This window comes from Carya illinoinensis, chromosome 1 (assembly GCF_018687715.1).
Source record: "Carya illinoinensis cultivar Pawnee chromosome 1, C.illinoinensisPawnee_v1, whole genome shotgun sequence".
Lineage (NCBI taxonomy): Eukaryota > Viridiplantae > Streptophyta > Magnoliopsida > Fagales > Juglandaceae > Carya > Carya illinoinensis.
Genome location: NC_056752.1, coordinates 42972343 through 42989714, shown reverse-complemented (window position 1 = coordinate 42989714; position 17372 = coordinate 42972343). Strand labels below are relative to the sequence as shown.

The window sequence follows — 17372 nt, the reverse complement described above, 5'->3', positions numbered from 1 at the left end:
GACACGTATGTTTTCTTCTATGAAAGAAAGAACAAGAGGTGGATACAAAGATTTGCTAAAAAAAGCAACTGCCTTGGCTAAAGACCTAATCATAAAGAAGACGGGGATTCCCATAGAGTTGTTTTGTGTAGAAAAGGACAACAAATGGGAGGACGACCTCAGCATCCTAGGGCGTTTTTAGAGCAAAGTTGAAAGCTTTTTCTTCATCAAGACTAACAAGAAGATAGCACTGTGGGACACTGTGAGTAAGGAAATCCAAAGGTTGTTGTCCTTGTTGTTTTTTGCTTATTCTTTTATCCCATACCGGTGGGAAGAAAATAAAGGGCATAAGCCCAAGCTTATAAATAAGAAATTTAGCCTCCTAGTTTACACGTCAGTTAAAAGCTTATCTAGTAATTTTTTACTTTAGTTAAATTCTTGTATTGGCTTTTTTGTAGAAGGGGAAAAGGTGGGAAGTTAAAGTTTTGATAGTGAAAAAACTTTGTATGTGTATTTGGGGTGAGGAAAAAAATTTTATAATTGTAATAATTTTTCACATAATAGATTTTCTTATCTAGATTTGATGGTTTTTTTCTCCTATTTAGGAGTTTTCACGTAAATATATTGTGTTGTTATTATTTTTTTATTTTTCTTATTATTCCTACAAATGGTAAATCCTAGGGGGTGAATTTGGGAGGTCCAAATTTTCAACAATTGATATCAAAGCCACTGGATTCTTTTTATGGAGTGGAGTTTTGGTGTGGTGGTGTGGATACGTATAGTCTAATGAGGTTTTATCTAGAAGATTGAAATTTTTGAGTGTGTCTATTATGACCCTCCAATATTTTCTGGGAACTTACTTAGTGAGGTACTATTAATTTCTATAGTAAATTCATCAAAGTAACGTCAAGAATGAAGGTTTCAAATATTTTCAGATTTGAGGTGAAAAATTTTGATGGAAAAATCAATTTTAACTTGTGACAAGTATAAGTCAATGATATCTTGATTCAATCAGGATTACACAAAGCATTGAAGGGTAGACTAATACCTGAAGTCAGCACTGGTACTAGTGTGACTGGTGAAAAGATCAGATCTAAAATTAGCGATGAAGATTAGGAGGATATAGATTTGAGAACAGTACATACAATACGTTTGTGTTTGGCTAAAAATGTTCTTACAAATGTGCATGGAATATCTTCGGTAAAGGAATTTTGAGAAAAACTTGAAGAGTTGTATCAGACAAAAAATGTCTCAAATCGTGTGTACCTAAAAGAGCAGTTTCATACACTGCGGATGAGTGAAGATACAACTATTTCATGTCATTTAAGCGTTCTCAATGGCATTGTCGCTGAGATCGAATCTTTTGGAGTTAAAATTGATGATAAGGATCAAGCCTTGAGACTCATTTGGTCTTTTCCACCTTCCTATGAGCACATGAAGCCTATTTTGATACATGGGAATGAAAAAATAATTTTTTCAGAAGTTATCAGTAAAATCTTTTCTGAAGAGAGAAAATTAGGTAATGGAAGTAATATTCCATTTGAGAACTTAGTAATAGCAGCAGCTGAAAATGAGAAGATGAAAAACTGCATGAAGAATAAAGTAGTCTGCTGGTAGTGTGGACAATCTGGACACGTCAAGAAAAATTATCCAATAGTTAGAGCAAGTTCGGCAATTAGCTCCAAGTCAGTAAATTAAAATACTGGAAATAATGCTAACGTTACGTGTCTCTCTATAAAAGATTTTGATCTTTAAAAAGGGACATGCACGTCCTCATGGCATGCTGTTAATTTCTAAAATTTGTCATGATAGAGGATGTGTTAATGTTAGCGGGTCTACAAGTTTGCACACAGGCATTAATTTGGCATTAATGCGGGATGTGTGAAGGAAATTTATGTTGATGGCTGATAAACTTCCAGAAAAGTCAAACATGAAAGTTACATAATAATTTTCAACAATGTTGTTTTTCGAAATGGGCCGAAGTGAAATGTTTGGAATTAGTTTATTCTAAGTATATATGTATTTATGGTACAGCATGATAGTGGAAGTTTGAAGATTTTCATTAAGGTGGAGCTTGGTTATGGGACCAGTCAAAATCGTAATATGAAGATTGTTGATTTTTTGCTCATTCTTTAGTCCCACACCGGTGGGAAAAAAATAAAGGGCATAGGCCCAGACTTAAATAAAAAGTCTCTTAGTTTAAACACATCAGTTGAAAGATCATCTAATAACTTTTGACTTTTGTTAAATTCTTCTATTGGCCTTTTTGTAAAAGGAGAAGAGGTGAGAAGTTAAAATTTTGCTAATGGAGAAACTCTGTGTGTGTATTTGGAGTGAGGAGAAAAATTATGTGATTGTAATAATTTTTTACATGATAAATTTTCTTTTTTAGGTCAAGTGGTTTTTTCTTCTGTTTAGAAGTTTTCACTTAAATATGTTGTATTGTTATTATTTCTCTATTTTTTTTATTATTCTTATAAATGATATATCATAGGGGGATAAATTTGTGATGTCAAAATTCCTAACCGTCCTACAGCTACCAGAATGAAAGTGGATGGGTTGTGCTGTGCAATGAGTCTAAAGCGATGCTCACTAGCCATGGGACCATAATTGAAATGGTCATGGATGAGTTTGAAGAATGGAAGGCATGGGAATGGCTTCAAATATAGTTTAAAAAAAAAAAAAAAAAAACCATGTGAAGATTATGCGTCCAGTGGTGGAGCCATGTTGGGACAAATTTGAAAATATATATATATATATATATATGTTAATTTTTTTGATTTAATAAAATAATATTAATTTATTATGTATTGACCCATCCTCTAAAAATTATTTTGGCCACTCCTTAAAATTCAATTTGATATAAAAATGAAATAAATAAAATACATCTCGTATAAAATAAAATAGATATTTTTATTATAAATAAAATTAAAAAAAATTCTAACTATAACCAGTAGTATTTCTAACATCTTTTTATTATCTATATTGAAAGGGAAATAGTTAAGAATTTATATTTAAATTCAATACTTGATGATTTTGTTTGTTTAAAAAAACGCAAGTTACAATTTTAGACACTCAATATTTCTTTTATTTAATATATTTGTATGAATGCTTTTATATTATTTTAATGATATATTATTCTTGACATATCAAATAATTTTTTAATACATAAGTTGTTAAAAAATAGAGCAAAAAATGTATCATAAGTTGTTCTAATTTTTTGCTCTACTTTTATACATTTTTATGATATATATAAAGTAGAACAAAAAATATTTTATGTATATTGTTCTAATTTTATTTACCCTTAGAGTAAATTCCTGGCTCCACCACTGCATGCATCGGCACCTCCGCCGTGGCTTTGACATCTTTGCTACTCCGGCCTGTTGTGCCCTTTACATTTCGCTAATATCTATTGTTTTTGTGTTCTTCCATCAAGCCTATACGCTCAAATCATGAGGTCGATGCAAGAGTACTTATGAATACCTTGCTTTGGCTAGTTAATTTGATACATATACGGTTCATTCCATTAATATTCGATCCATTGATATATATTACCATCCTAAATGGCAGTTAATTCATGTTATATATGATATATATTATAAAAAAAAAAAAATTATACTCAACATTCCCACACATCACACACCACATATAATTTTTTAATTTTTTTTCTTATCAAGTATATATTGTATGGATAATAAATAGAAAATTTTAATTAATTTAATAATAGTAAAACCAAAAAAAAAATTAAAAATATATGATATATGGCATATAAAAATGATGAATAGTAAACCCTGTTATAAATGCGAAACGTTGAAAGTGAGGGAAAAAAAACTAAACTTAAATAATTAGTCTACATGTATAGCCTAAAGAGGGACCAAATCATGGCCCAACTAATTGGGCCGGACTTCAGTTGTTAGAGGAAGGGCTTGAGATCACACTGGGCCCTGCCATCCGTTTAATTCAATCTACTAGTTAAACCAACTTTGTTCGGAAGTTTGGTTATCAAAATCTTATAAAAAATGCTAGTCCTACCGACATTTGGAACCAGATAATTTTTTATTTTTACATAGTGATTAAAGAAGTATATTTTAATATTGTTGTGAACTTTTTTACATAAAAAATATTTAATAATATAAAAAAATAAATTAAAAAAAGAAAAAAAATAAATTTTTTTTTAGCTGTTTCTCAGGCTAGGACGATTGATCTCGTGCTACAACCTCGGCTCAAATCTTATATCCCTCGGCTTTTGTGAACGTTTTCTGATAATAGCAACATGAGGACGTTGTTTCCCATTATAAGATATTTTATTTTAAAACTCCTCTTATAAATCAATTTCCGTGAAAATCAATTTTCTCGGAAAATTAGCACCTCTCCATTGTAATTCATGGGCAAAATTTACAAGTTTTTTTAATTTTCTTTCCAAGGAATTAGAGTACTGCATGCATGCGTACGTACGTACGTTTTCCATGGATCATATATACAAACAGATTCTAGAATGCAATAATTATTTCACTCAACTTTCTTGGTTTAATTTATACATTTTTGCACCCTTTAACTTATAACTATTAATTGGCATTTCACTATATATACAATCTTATATATTTATATATATTATTAATTCTTATAAACAAATGTGTGCCATACATTCTAATATATGATAACTTTTTGTATATTTAATTATATTACATACAATCATTTTTTTATATATTTTATATACTCTATAATTAAAATAATTATTTTATATTAAAAAAATATAAGACAGCTAGTCACATCAATCAAATATATAACAAATATGTAAAAAATTTTAAAATTAAAAAAAAAAATACTTGAGGACAACTGTAAGAATTGACAGAAAATCGACATTCGGCAGAACCGTCCGTTTTTGCTAACTTTTGATAATTGATACTCCCAAAAACATTTGCCTTCTTGCGAATAGACTCCTTGAGAATAGACTCCTGAATGCTCTGGTTGGACATATATAGCTAGCTTGATCGTGATGGCTTAATTCAAAATCGAATCTAATTTGATATTGAGTTAAAAGTTAAAAAAAAAAAATATTAATTTTTAATATTATTTATATTTTAAAATTTGAAATTTTTTAATTATTTATTATATTTTATTTTAAAAATTAAAAAAATTATAATAATTAAATAAGTTGATTTGAGTTTTTAAACCATGCCTTAATATATATCATCACATGATGCGCGCATAGACGTTAATTAAAGACAAGAAAGCTGCCATAAGGAAAGGAAAAAAAAAAAGGGGGACAAGATAGCTAGCTAGATTGATGGAACTTTCCCGGCCTCTCGAGCGAGACAGTCGATTTATTTTTTAAAAATTAAGCAAACGTTCATGATCCACCAAAGACATTATACGTATCATAGAAAATTAGCAAAAGATCTCCCGACAAAGAAAAGCATCAAAGTAATCTTGCCGCTAATGTTGTCATTCGAAGAAGTTAGAAGTTCATTATTTTCCAGCTTTTCAAAATAATGATGGACCTAATTTAGCATAGAATGCTAGGTACGTTCTTCTTTGATTCCTTTTTCTTTTATTTTCTTTTTTAAAGTTTAGAATAGTGATTATGATGAAGGTATCTTATCATCACCATCATTAAGAAAGTGAAAAAGGACAAATGGGGGTTGGTTGCTTTCTTTGTGAAAAGCATGATGTGCATTGACAATGATTTTGCACCTAGCTTCAAGAAGCCTTTTTTGAACTCACCAAGGGGAGTTGTTGACCCCATCGATTGGCCTTTGACGTTATTAACCAACTCCATTGAATAATGGCCGGGAGATATTCTAGTTTATGATTTTCTTTCCCCACACATGATAAGCTAATTTGGTTAATAAGGGTGGATTTTGTGGTGAGATTTCAATATTTGAAGTTGTAGCTTAAGAATTTGGAAGGTTGATCGATTTCTCTTGTTTAATTAGATAAAATAAGGGAGTTTTTTTTAACAGTCTTATGAAACTTTGAACTTAAAAAGATTTTTTTAAACATACAAAGTACTTCAAATTCAAAATCTATAGAGAATGTGTTGAGTATATAATCATTCTCATGATACTAAAAAGAAAAAGAATCTTATATATGTTCCTTAGTCTATATATAGCTCGTTCCATGGCACGCAAAAGCTAGCTAGCTTGATTTATGTAATATAATTCGTTAAATTGCTGAAATTTGACTGTTAAAATTATGTCGTGACACTTACTTTTAGATATGCTTCATTCATCTCGATGATAATAATTGAATGAAAATATTATTTCAGTCATGCATCAATGATTAAGTAGTGAGACTTTTAGTTTTTATAATTTAAAATGCACATTAATTGCAAAACACAAATATTTTAGTTTGAAATATAGTTTACATTCTTCCAGGAAATTAAGAAAAAGATCAAATGACATGAAACAAAATATATATATATATATATTGATGAATAGAATGAAAGTAATTATGATATTGCATGGATTCGATTTGGCTTTTGATGATATATGTTGATATGAGGTTCATTAAAAAATGTTAGTCATACTTAAACAAATTCAAACCGGAAAAAAAAAAAAAAAAAAAAAAAAAAAAAAAAAAGAAGAAGAAGAAGAAGAAGACAGAAAACTATATATATAAAATGCATGATTGCTAATATGATTTTAGTGATGGCAATCAGATCTAACTCAGAATGTCACGGACTTTTGTCTCATTGAAGTTTAGCTTAATTAGCATGAGTTGTTCACGGATGATTTGGATTTAGCGCACTGACGAATCAAATTAACTAGCTAATTCGTCTCTGGAGCGTTCAAAAATATTGAACACCTCTTTGTGGGAAGAAGCGATCGATGTGTGTGTGTATATATATATAAAATAAATCGATGAGTATTGTTTTTTTCACCACAACTTTATGTAAAAGCTTACTTAATGTGTAGATCAGCTCACTTTAATGCAGTATTTACCTCATGAAGTACTCTTGATAATCTGTTTTAGATCAGTACTCAAGAAATATTCAAATTAAGGAATTATCTTGTAGATCCCTAACATGGTAGGAATGCAAAGATAATTGTACGTGAATACCTAGAAATTAAGGAGGCAAAAGTCAAGAATTCAATCCGCTCTACAAGGAATAGAAGCCACAATTTCTGGCATAATTCCAGGTTGGCTGCATTCTCGTGGGACTCTTGCGATTCCATCGGTTATATAGGCCCGCTAGGTCAAATCAAACAGACCACCTACCAAGCCTCATGAGCTCCCATATTGGAATAACATATAAAACAAAATAATATGTACAAATACATACATGATATGTAATATATATATATATTTATATAATTTATATAAGTTTCAAATAGGCAAGGTAATTAGTCCCTTAGTAAAAAAGTGAACCCCATCTCAAAAGTGTAAAAAAAGCAATTATTTTATAGTAGGACTTACTTTTATACACACTACAAGAAATTAGCCCTTTTGCAGCGCTTAAAACCGTTGCAAATATATTTAAAAAACGCTGTGATTGATCAATTGCAGCGTCATTACCCTCCTTGCATGTTCGACAGTATAAAAGTGATATTTTTGATCAATAGCAACGTTATTGAAAAAACGCTGCAAAAGACTTCATTTGCAGCGTTTTTAAACCGCTGCAAACTCACTAATTTCACGCTGCAAAAGGCCACCCCATGTGACTGCCATGGCGCTGCATTTGATCAATTGCAGCGAAATTTATCCTTGCTATATTATTAAATTTCGCTGTAATAGCCCCCAACAAGAATAGCGGTACATTTGGTTCGTTGCTTTTGCCATTTTTTGCAACACTAAAAATCGCTGCAATTGATTTATAAGCGCTGCAATTTGTGTACGTCAAAAGCAACATACCATTCTAGCGCTGCTTTTGATACTTTTTGCAAGGACTAAAATCACTGCAAAAAATCAAAAAGCACTGCAAATGTGCAAAAGCAACGCTTGCTTCCTTTGTTGCATTTGGCAAACTTTTCAAGGACTAAAATCGTTGAAGCTGATTATTTGCAACGAATTTTGGCCTATTTGCATCGACTAAAAATCGCTGCAATACTTAATTACAAAATTAAAAAAAAAAATTACTACTGAAACATACAGTTTCAGTAATTTTTTTCACTTGTATTAGAAGCAAAGTTAGTAGATCAGCTAGGATTTAATTCCCTTTACTTAATAATTTAATTCCCTTTACTTAATAATACAAAGGGTACATAGAAAATAACAACAAAGTACATTCAGTATACAACAAGTAGAAATATGTTCAGTACATTCAGTATACAACAAGTAGAAATATGTTCAGTACATAGCCAAGCAGAAACTTCAAGTTGATCCTAAGTGCACTTCATCACTTTCAACTAAAAGTAATTGCTCCCATATTCAAAGGCATACCTGTATATGAGTTTTCTGGAAAGACACAATACCAACTGATTAGTATAACAAAAAACCTGGAAAGTGGAGCATGAAGTCATACAAACAGGAGAAAGCCTTATTATAGGTAAAGAATGCATGAAAACCTACTTTTCATAGTAGTTGTAACACATCAACATCAATCTAATTTACTAATCTCAAAGTAGAACTTCATTCAAGTAAAGTACAACTTTAGAATCAAACCTTTTTTTATTAAAATTCTGGAAAAATGTGTATTGTTAACACTAGAAGCTCATCAATAACTGTCCAAACCAAAACTCCTATACAAATTTACAAACAATTTGCTTAGATATTTATTTAGGTCTCCACTGCTTTCAAACTACACTTTTATGATTAAAGTAGAGATAATTATCCATAGGACTTGCAGCAACCAATCTAAATATATATAAATTAAGCAAAAACACAAAGCATTACTTGACTAAAAAACCAGTACTTCCAAACTTATATCAAAAGATTTGTAGAGGATTAAAAACTATTATTTTTATATGGTGCATTACTTGACTAGAAATAAATAACAGATGCTTCTAAGACTAAAAGTTTAGCTAATCAAATCTCTGCCACCCTTGATTCAGGAAGATAGGGAAAAATAATAATAATTCTTCAACATGTAAGCACATCAGGAATCATCTTCCTTGGTTTACCACATCAATAAACCACCATCATCAATTTTTTAATTTACATTATATGGCCACAGTTACATTATACAAGCAAAAACACATGCATAGGCAATTTATAAAAAAGTAGTGACTGCTGTCCAAGAAGGGCCTAATCAGTTAGAGTATAAATATATATATATATATATATATATATATATATATATATGTACTCCTATCTCTCGTGTGCATTAGCTATTGCTTATAACACCAACATATACAATGTCTCTAAAGAGATGTATATATTACAAATTCAAATGTGTATATATACACTTTTTTTATGTAAGTTGTATATACACACACACACACACCCAATGACATATATATATATATATATAGCTCCAAATTATAGGAAAAAAATTACAAACTCCAAAGAAATAACATTATAGGTTGACAACTTTTTAAAGTGTGGCAGAAATATTTGATGGCAAACACAAAAGTAAAAAATACAACATCTAATCTGGTGAATTACTTCCAAAGAGATCGATTTTTATCAAATTGATCAATTCTTTCCAACAGAGACTTCCAATCTTTCTAGAATATTAACTGCTTATAACAAAATGCAAAGCTTACTTCTCCTGGAGTTTCAAGGAGTGGCTGCTTTTCTGTTGAACTTATGATTGGCTCAGCGACATAATTTTCCAGAGATGCATACCTAATGGCAAATATGAAATTTGATAATTAAATTCCAAATATAGTTTATGGAAATGATGTTTCAACAACATAGCAACATTAACTGATGACAAAAGGTTCGTACTAGTATCTATGCCATGTAAGTGTCCATCTGGCCATCATAAGACATGGATGCATACCTTCGCTCAAAGACCACAAGTGTAGCAGATGCATCACAATAACTTTTCATCGTCCAGCTCAAGCACAGAAGAGCCAAATCGATCTCTCTTTCTATGTATGTGTGAGCATTTATAGGTAGTATGTATGTATGAATGTAAGCATATATATATAGACATAAATATAGAAATCTACCTTAGATACACAAAGCCATCAGCTGAACTGAAATTGAATGCTCCCAAATTAGGATCTCGAGTATAAATTCTGACAAAGTTACGGTTTTTAAATTTGTTTAAATTCACAATTTAGGGTCGCAAGTGAGCATAGTGCTCAAATACTTTACTATTATATAACATGAAGAGTCATCTAAGCCTAACCAAAAAATCGAGTCAGAGCAAAAGCTTTCACTAAAACAGAGGGCTATCTTCAAATGATGCCCATCATCTCAAAACAGAACCAAAACACTTTGTAGTTCTTCTTCAGAACTCTAATAGTTAGATGTTTACATAAACAATTACTTGTTTTTGTAATGATATACACAAGAAGAAAATTATAAATATGAATTGATATTGGAAAACACAAGCAGTAACAATACCTCCATTTACACTAAGAGCTAGGGCAACATAGCAAAAAAGAGAAGAAGAAAATATGTAGTATTGGGGAAGAAACTTACTTTAAAGAAGAAAACAAGAATTAAACAAACAAAGAAATCCTTGCTTTCTTGGTAATTTCCCTTACTGCTCTTATTTGTCACTATATTGTTAATGTCAGTCACTGTGAATGATAGAAGTGAAGAGTATCCATTCTGCAAGACAAGGGAACAAGGAAATAAATGGGCAACTGAAATGTTCAACATCATTTATATCATTTATATTGGTTTTTAGATTGAGCTATGGCTATATATGACTAAAAATAAATGAATATAACAAGGATGAAAGAGAGGGGGATTATATATATTAAAGCTCAAAGTTAAGGTGGCAGCTAAATAAAGTTAATTGTTTAATAATCATTTTGAACTCAAAAGGGAAGAAAGAGCAAAGATTGGCTGATCATGCGCTTGGCATGGAGGGGATTATTTCACATCCCTTGATTTAGTACTATCATTTCCAAATACAAATTAGAGAGATTACACTTATGTTTGAAAAATAATTACTTTGGAGCAATTAAGACCTGAAACCTTACAACAGGCTTGAGTGATAAGTACTATTGCTGAGTTGCTTAAATGGTTTATTAAGACTAGAGTCATCCTTCTAGATAAAGTAATATATATTCGAGATGCTTAAAATATAAAAATAAAAACCAATTGCATCAGTCAACTAATTGGATTCTAGATAAAGTAGCATTTCCTTCCAAACTCTTTATTGTGTCTACTAAATCACTAGACATTACAGTTTGAGTGTTGCAGAGGAGTGAACAACTCTTCATTAGTTTGAAGCCTGTAGATACAACAATCAGTTGATAAGGGTGGCTCCAAGTCTCCTAAATTTTCTTTGATGTTAATCACTAACCATCTATGTTGATCTCCCTCTATATAATTGAATCAATTGCTTCCCCTTCAATTCTCTCTATGTCCATGTGTGCATGCATCACAAATACTCCATGTAATTAATTCAGCAGACCTTCAGTTATTATTTAATAAATAGATCCTTTATTCAAAAAATTTAGTTGAATAATTTGATAACCTATCCTCTAGTCTCCTTTATTTCTATGTCAACGATGAAAAACATCACAAACTTTGCTCTTATGAGAAAAGCATGTACTATGCTCCTATACTATTCTGATAAAAGCCTGCACTATGCAGAAAAATACTCACAGCGCCAATTACTGCATTACACATTTTCATGTACCAAACTTGAACTGAGAATAATCCTACACTAGCAGTCCAAACTGAATCTCCAATCTGAACTTAACATCTATAAGACCAATTAATATCTTCTGATAAAAGCCTGCACTATGCAGAAAAATACTCACAGCCCTAATTACTGCATTTTTCAACCAACATAGCAACCATCGGCATTCCCAAGTTAAACCAATCCAATGAATTAACAATTTTGATAAACTTCCTCATAAATATTATCCCTGAATTCTAATTTCCAGAACTTAATCAAAAAAATTAGATCTCTGGTTTTTGCAACTAAATATCACCCACAGTTTGCTCAAAGTCTTCTCTTCAGCCAAAATATGCATTAAACTAAATAGACTCGAAAAAACCCGATTTTACTTCACTCAAAATAAACCCAACTCAGACTACACGCCAGCTTCATTTTAGCATTGCCAACCTAATAATCCTAGCAACTAGAAATAAGCCATTCAAATTCAATTAGGAAGCAAACTTCGAAATTTACAAATGCAGAAAGGATCACAGATTGAATCCATATATCAAATACTACTTGCCAACCTTCGAAAGCATCACTGATTAAATGAGTTTAAAAAAAATCAACCAATACAAATACAAATCGAATCCACAAGCCAAAGTAGGAATTTTACCCTTTCCCCACAATAGAAATCGAAATAGACCAACTCGGAGAGGCAGTCTAGGGCAGAAAGCACAAGTCCGAACACAACGATGCAAGAAGTGAAAATTTGATGTCAACATTCTGTCTTCCACCGATACGAAACTGCCAACTGCCAACTGCCAACTGCTCCTAACCTAAGCCAAGAGAGAAGAAATCGACAACCTTCGGAGGAGGAAAGCAGTAACGTAAGTGGGAAAAGAAAATGAAAAATGGAGAGAAGGGGAGAGAGGGAGGATCGGGCCAATCTAGAGGGAAGAGAGAATGTGAGAAAGAGAGAAAGGAAAAGAGAATTAGCCAAGAAAAAAATGGAAGGGGCGTTCGGAGTAGAGGGAAGGGAGAAAAGGAAAGGTCACTGGGAAGGGTGGATGTTGAGGATTTTAAAATGGAGTCTGATGGGTTGCTGGGTTGCTGGGTCAATGGGTAGCCGTGGGAGGTAAATGGGGCGGAGGAACTAAGGTTGGTGATCGAAGGAAATTACAGAGAGAGGAAAAGAATTGGGCATAGACACTCAGGCGATTTTGGAGAAGGAAAGAACAGAGAGAAGTGGAGAAGAAAAGAAATCGGGGGGAAAAATAAAACATTTCTTAAAATTTTGGCGCCCAAAAGTAATAACAACGATAATTTAGGCGTTGGAACGTGTTTTAGTAACACCAGCGATCAAAATCTATGCAAACGTCGTATTTTTCGCTGCAAATGTAAAATTAAGGACTTCTTCCGCTTTTAATTTAAAAATCATGCGACAAAATTAAAATCGCTGCAATAGATTACCTATTGCAGCGATTTTTTTTGCAACAATATATAAATCGCTGCAAAAGACCGTTTTTCTTGTAGTGACAAATGGTTTTGATGAAACTTGTCCATTAATTAGAACTTATATATAACATTTCTCATACATGTATGCGTATGTATTTTATATGCACAATCACTAAGATGGGCGCTGAAATTTCAAACAAATAACCTGCATGCAGTAGTACGTACGGAGCATTCTACTATATATGCATGGCGCTTGTGATATTTGTACGTCTGTGATCAGGCCGACGTTGTCGTTGCCGTTGCCAATGAGTAACATTTATGTAAATTAGACACCCCATCTTCCTTTGAAGTTAAATCATCTAATCCGATAAAACTTCGCCAGACTTAAACTGGGTCTGGATGTAGATAACGAGGCTAGCTAGATGACAAGGCCTGGGTCACGAGCCTAGCTAGCTAAACTTGATAATAAGTAATATTAAGACGAGTACGTACATCCGGTACCATTCATTCAAGATACATACCATATATAAGATAAGATAAACTGATCTTATTCGTCATGAGACTGGTAGTATAGTACGTAATGATAAAGGTGCATGTATGCAACCCAGACAATACTTACCTACCTGGCCTCCTCCAAATTCATCTAATTATCAACCCTTCCAAAAATATTATGCCTAAAGGAATGTATCTAAAATGGCAAGCAAAGCATATCTAGTTATCCCTATTAGATATTCGCCAAATTGACTAGTAATGATAGGTGGCCGGCCGGCCGGACCAATGAGTGTGATTTGATCACTAGCTAGAATTACTAATCGTTCACATATAAAGATAATGAGCAATATTATATAATATTAATCTTCATGCTAGCTACATTTTATTTTTTGAAATCATGATATAATTAACTGATGTAAGACATTATTTTAATTAATTTAATGGATAAATCACTTAAAATATGATACATACGTGAGTCAATGTCATCAGGACTCCGTACTGTACATTCGCTATAATTGGGAAGGCATTCACATGCAGTACTCAACGTATAATCCAATGTTCATGCGTGAATCGTGGTCGGGTAATTGGATGATCGAACTTCGACATCAATTGATGATCGTCCGTGAAAATGCGTACTGATCAAGTAGTCATAAACGGGCATGGTCCATGGGCCGTGCCTGCGCCCTGCATATATGCAGGTGGTGCATGCATGCCTGTCTGTCTAATTGACTCTTTTTACAAGTCGTGTACATAGTACATTTCATGGAGCTTGCGGCTGCTTGGAGTACTAGATCAACTGGGTGCATAGGGATCGAGCGTACGATACATCGGTGCCCTCTAAATCTGTTCGTACCACTTCGTTGGTTTACGTACTTGCATGTGAAAACGGCTGTAGAGCGACGTGTGAAATACTGCATTAGGGGCGTGGGGGGGTCAATCTGTCGGTGGTGGATTCCATAAGTTGGGCAGATCGGTGACATTTAGTAGGTGGATACAAGGATTTTTAGGTGACGGATTGAAAGCAATTAACTGCTTCTAATCGGCGTACTCTCTGGAATCGTGTGGATCAGCCAGTGCATGGTGACCACTAATATCTATGATCGATGTTGACATCAGTACTGTATTTTTTTTTTTTAACTTAAGCAAGTAAATTTATAGATAAATTAAAAAGTTTCATAATACAAGATTTAATTGAGTGAGAGTCCCAACAATTATATCAAAACAAATAAATGTAGTGAAATAAATAAAATAAAAAAATAAAAAGAAAAAATGAATCTCGAGTCAAAAAATGGTTCCCACTAATTTCCTAGAAAGGTAAAGTCGCTTGAAGCGGTTTTAGAATAGTCTAATAAATAAACTATCAAATTGCCACTAAAAAATTCGTAGTGAAACGGAATGTTTTGCATCTTATTTGTCTAGATTGATTGTAGAAGTTTTCCACGACCACAATTGTCCTTATCATCAGTTAGAAAAAACATAAACATAGAAACATAACAATCGAAAGATGCATCGAAACACCGGCATAAGACCTTCACTTTCTATATATTTGTATATAAAGTACATAATAGTAGACATAATTTTAGAATGTGTAAAATTTCTGCACTCTTTTTTTTTTTAAATAGAGTTCATTATTAAAAAATAATTTTTATTTAAATTTTAGATTTATTTACTTCTCTTTTAAAGATAATACGTGAAATTTATATATTTTAAAATTATAAATATTATTTCTTTTAGATATTTGTATAATAGTACGTACCACTATAGGAGTTGAAAAGATTTTGAGAGTTCAAGACCGTAGTAGGCCCGCGCCCGCATAAAAAAGCCCAAAAAAGATTACCAAGTTACGTCCGAAAGATATTACAACTTTTATCATCATATGGCAAGCAACCAAAGGCGCATTATTTTGTGACATGATGGCATACGATCTAGTTTTTTAAGTAGAAAATTTGGGTTCAAAACACCCCCACCCCCTTTTAAAAAAAGTGCATTATTTCGTGAGAAGGCATTTAATTCAGAAAGCATATAACATGAGAAATTCGACAGCACACAAAATGCATTATTGTTGATCAAGCAAGCGTAAAGGGAAGGAGACATGAGTGATGAGTAGTCTAGGTTCAAACAATTGTCGTAGTCTTTAATCAGATCAAAATTATTCAATGATGCTAATCATCACATTCTTAATACCTACATATTTTTCAATCAAATGCCCTATACCTAGTATTCTTTAGCGATATATTATGTAAAAAGTATGCATGGCTAGCTGCCCTACTACTCTTCGAATAATTGCCAAAGGACAAACAGACAAAATTATATTCATAGCAACAATTGATTGTAACAGCTTTGTCCAACGTATAATATGTATATTTATGATCGTCAAAATGACCAATAAAATTAATTGTGTCTCGGATCGGTTTTTAAATTTATTTGCAAGTTCATTTGTTAATTTTAAATATATAGTTTTTCAGGCTTTTTGGGTCACATTTGAATGCTTACAGTATATATGATCGAATGACTCTCTCATCTCATATGATAGTTCGCAGTGGTAATGTGGCTAGAACTCTAATTCATGACTTACTTAAAATGAAATGAAGGAGATAAAGTGTTTATGTGGTCTTCCATGCATGGAGTGATCTCTGGTATCAGTTCCATTCTCCCACGAAACCAATCCGGAAAACCCAGTCTCTGTTTCCCTCCTCTTCTTTTTTATAGCCTATCTTCCCGTTTTATGTCATATTTTTCAACTTTGTGTGACTGTGTCTCATCTTTCAGCTTTATATTTTTATGCCTTCTCGTCCCGCTTCAAGTCTATCATTGCTTTACCTCATGAGGGCATGACTTGGCTGGTAATTCACCTTCTTTCCCTCTCTCTTTTATACTTTTGTAAACAAAACCTTCAATCTCCATAGACTCTCTTGTGAGTTTATTATTGCATTCATTTTATCTTAAAAGTAATGCTAAATAGAATATGCCCACACTTGCTTTGATAAAAAAAATTCGAGTTCATCATTAAAAAATTAAATAAATTAGTTAGATTATAGATTTATCCAATTTTTTCAAATAGAATATACTGAACTTACACACTCTCTTTAAAACTGCAAATATAATTTCTCTTACCCTAACGATAGACAACATAAAAAAATCCACCATTCATGTTTATAATAAATTTGTTTTATAAATTTGTATAATTATAATCTATATTATAGAAAATAATATATCTAACTTTGGATGAATTGCATAATTATATGAATGTGAGTGTTATAACCACAAAGAAATTATATAAAAGTAATTTCACATCTAACAGTAGTTTTATGTGATCTATTAAATCTAGTTTGTAATAAAATTAACTTAATGATCTAACAAATCATATCAAACTATATCAGTTTATGACATTACTTTTATGTAATCATTTGGTAGATAAAATGTTTGTCTTATAAAATTATATGAATAATTCTATTTGAAAAATTTTACACCCTATACTATCTATATGGTATAATCTAATTTATAGAATTTAAATTTTAATATAAATTAAAATTATATATATTCAACTTAAAATTATTAAGAAAAAATAATATCATTTAGTTATATAGATGAGATGAAATAAGATTTTTTTAAAATTAAATAAAATATTATTATAATATAATTTTTTAATGTTAATATGGTTTTAAGATTTAAAAATATTAAATTATTTATTATATTTTATATAAAAAATTATAATAATTATAATAATAAAATAAAATAAGATATTTTAGATAAATAAATTCTCGATATT

General features: G+C 31.5%; 1 long non-coding RNA gene across 1 annotated transcript; it reads right to left on the bottom strand.

The window, feature by feature from the left end:
* Window positions 1-8226: 8226 nt before the first annotated feature.
* On the bottom strand, window positions 8227-10642 carry LOC122302966. Its single transcript, XR_006240566.1, has 3 exons — window positions 9866-10642; window positions 9627-9708; window positions 8227-8376 (listed from the first exon to the last, which is right to left on the bottom strand). It is a non-coding gene; the product is annotated as an uncharacterized LOC122302966 (long non-coding RNA).
* Between the last annotated feature and the right edge of the window lie 6730 nt (window positions 10643-17372).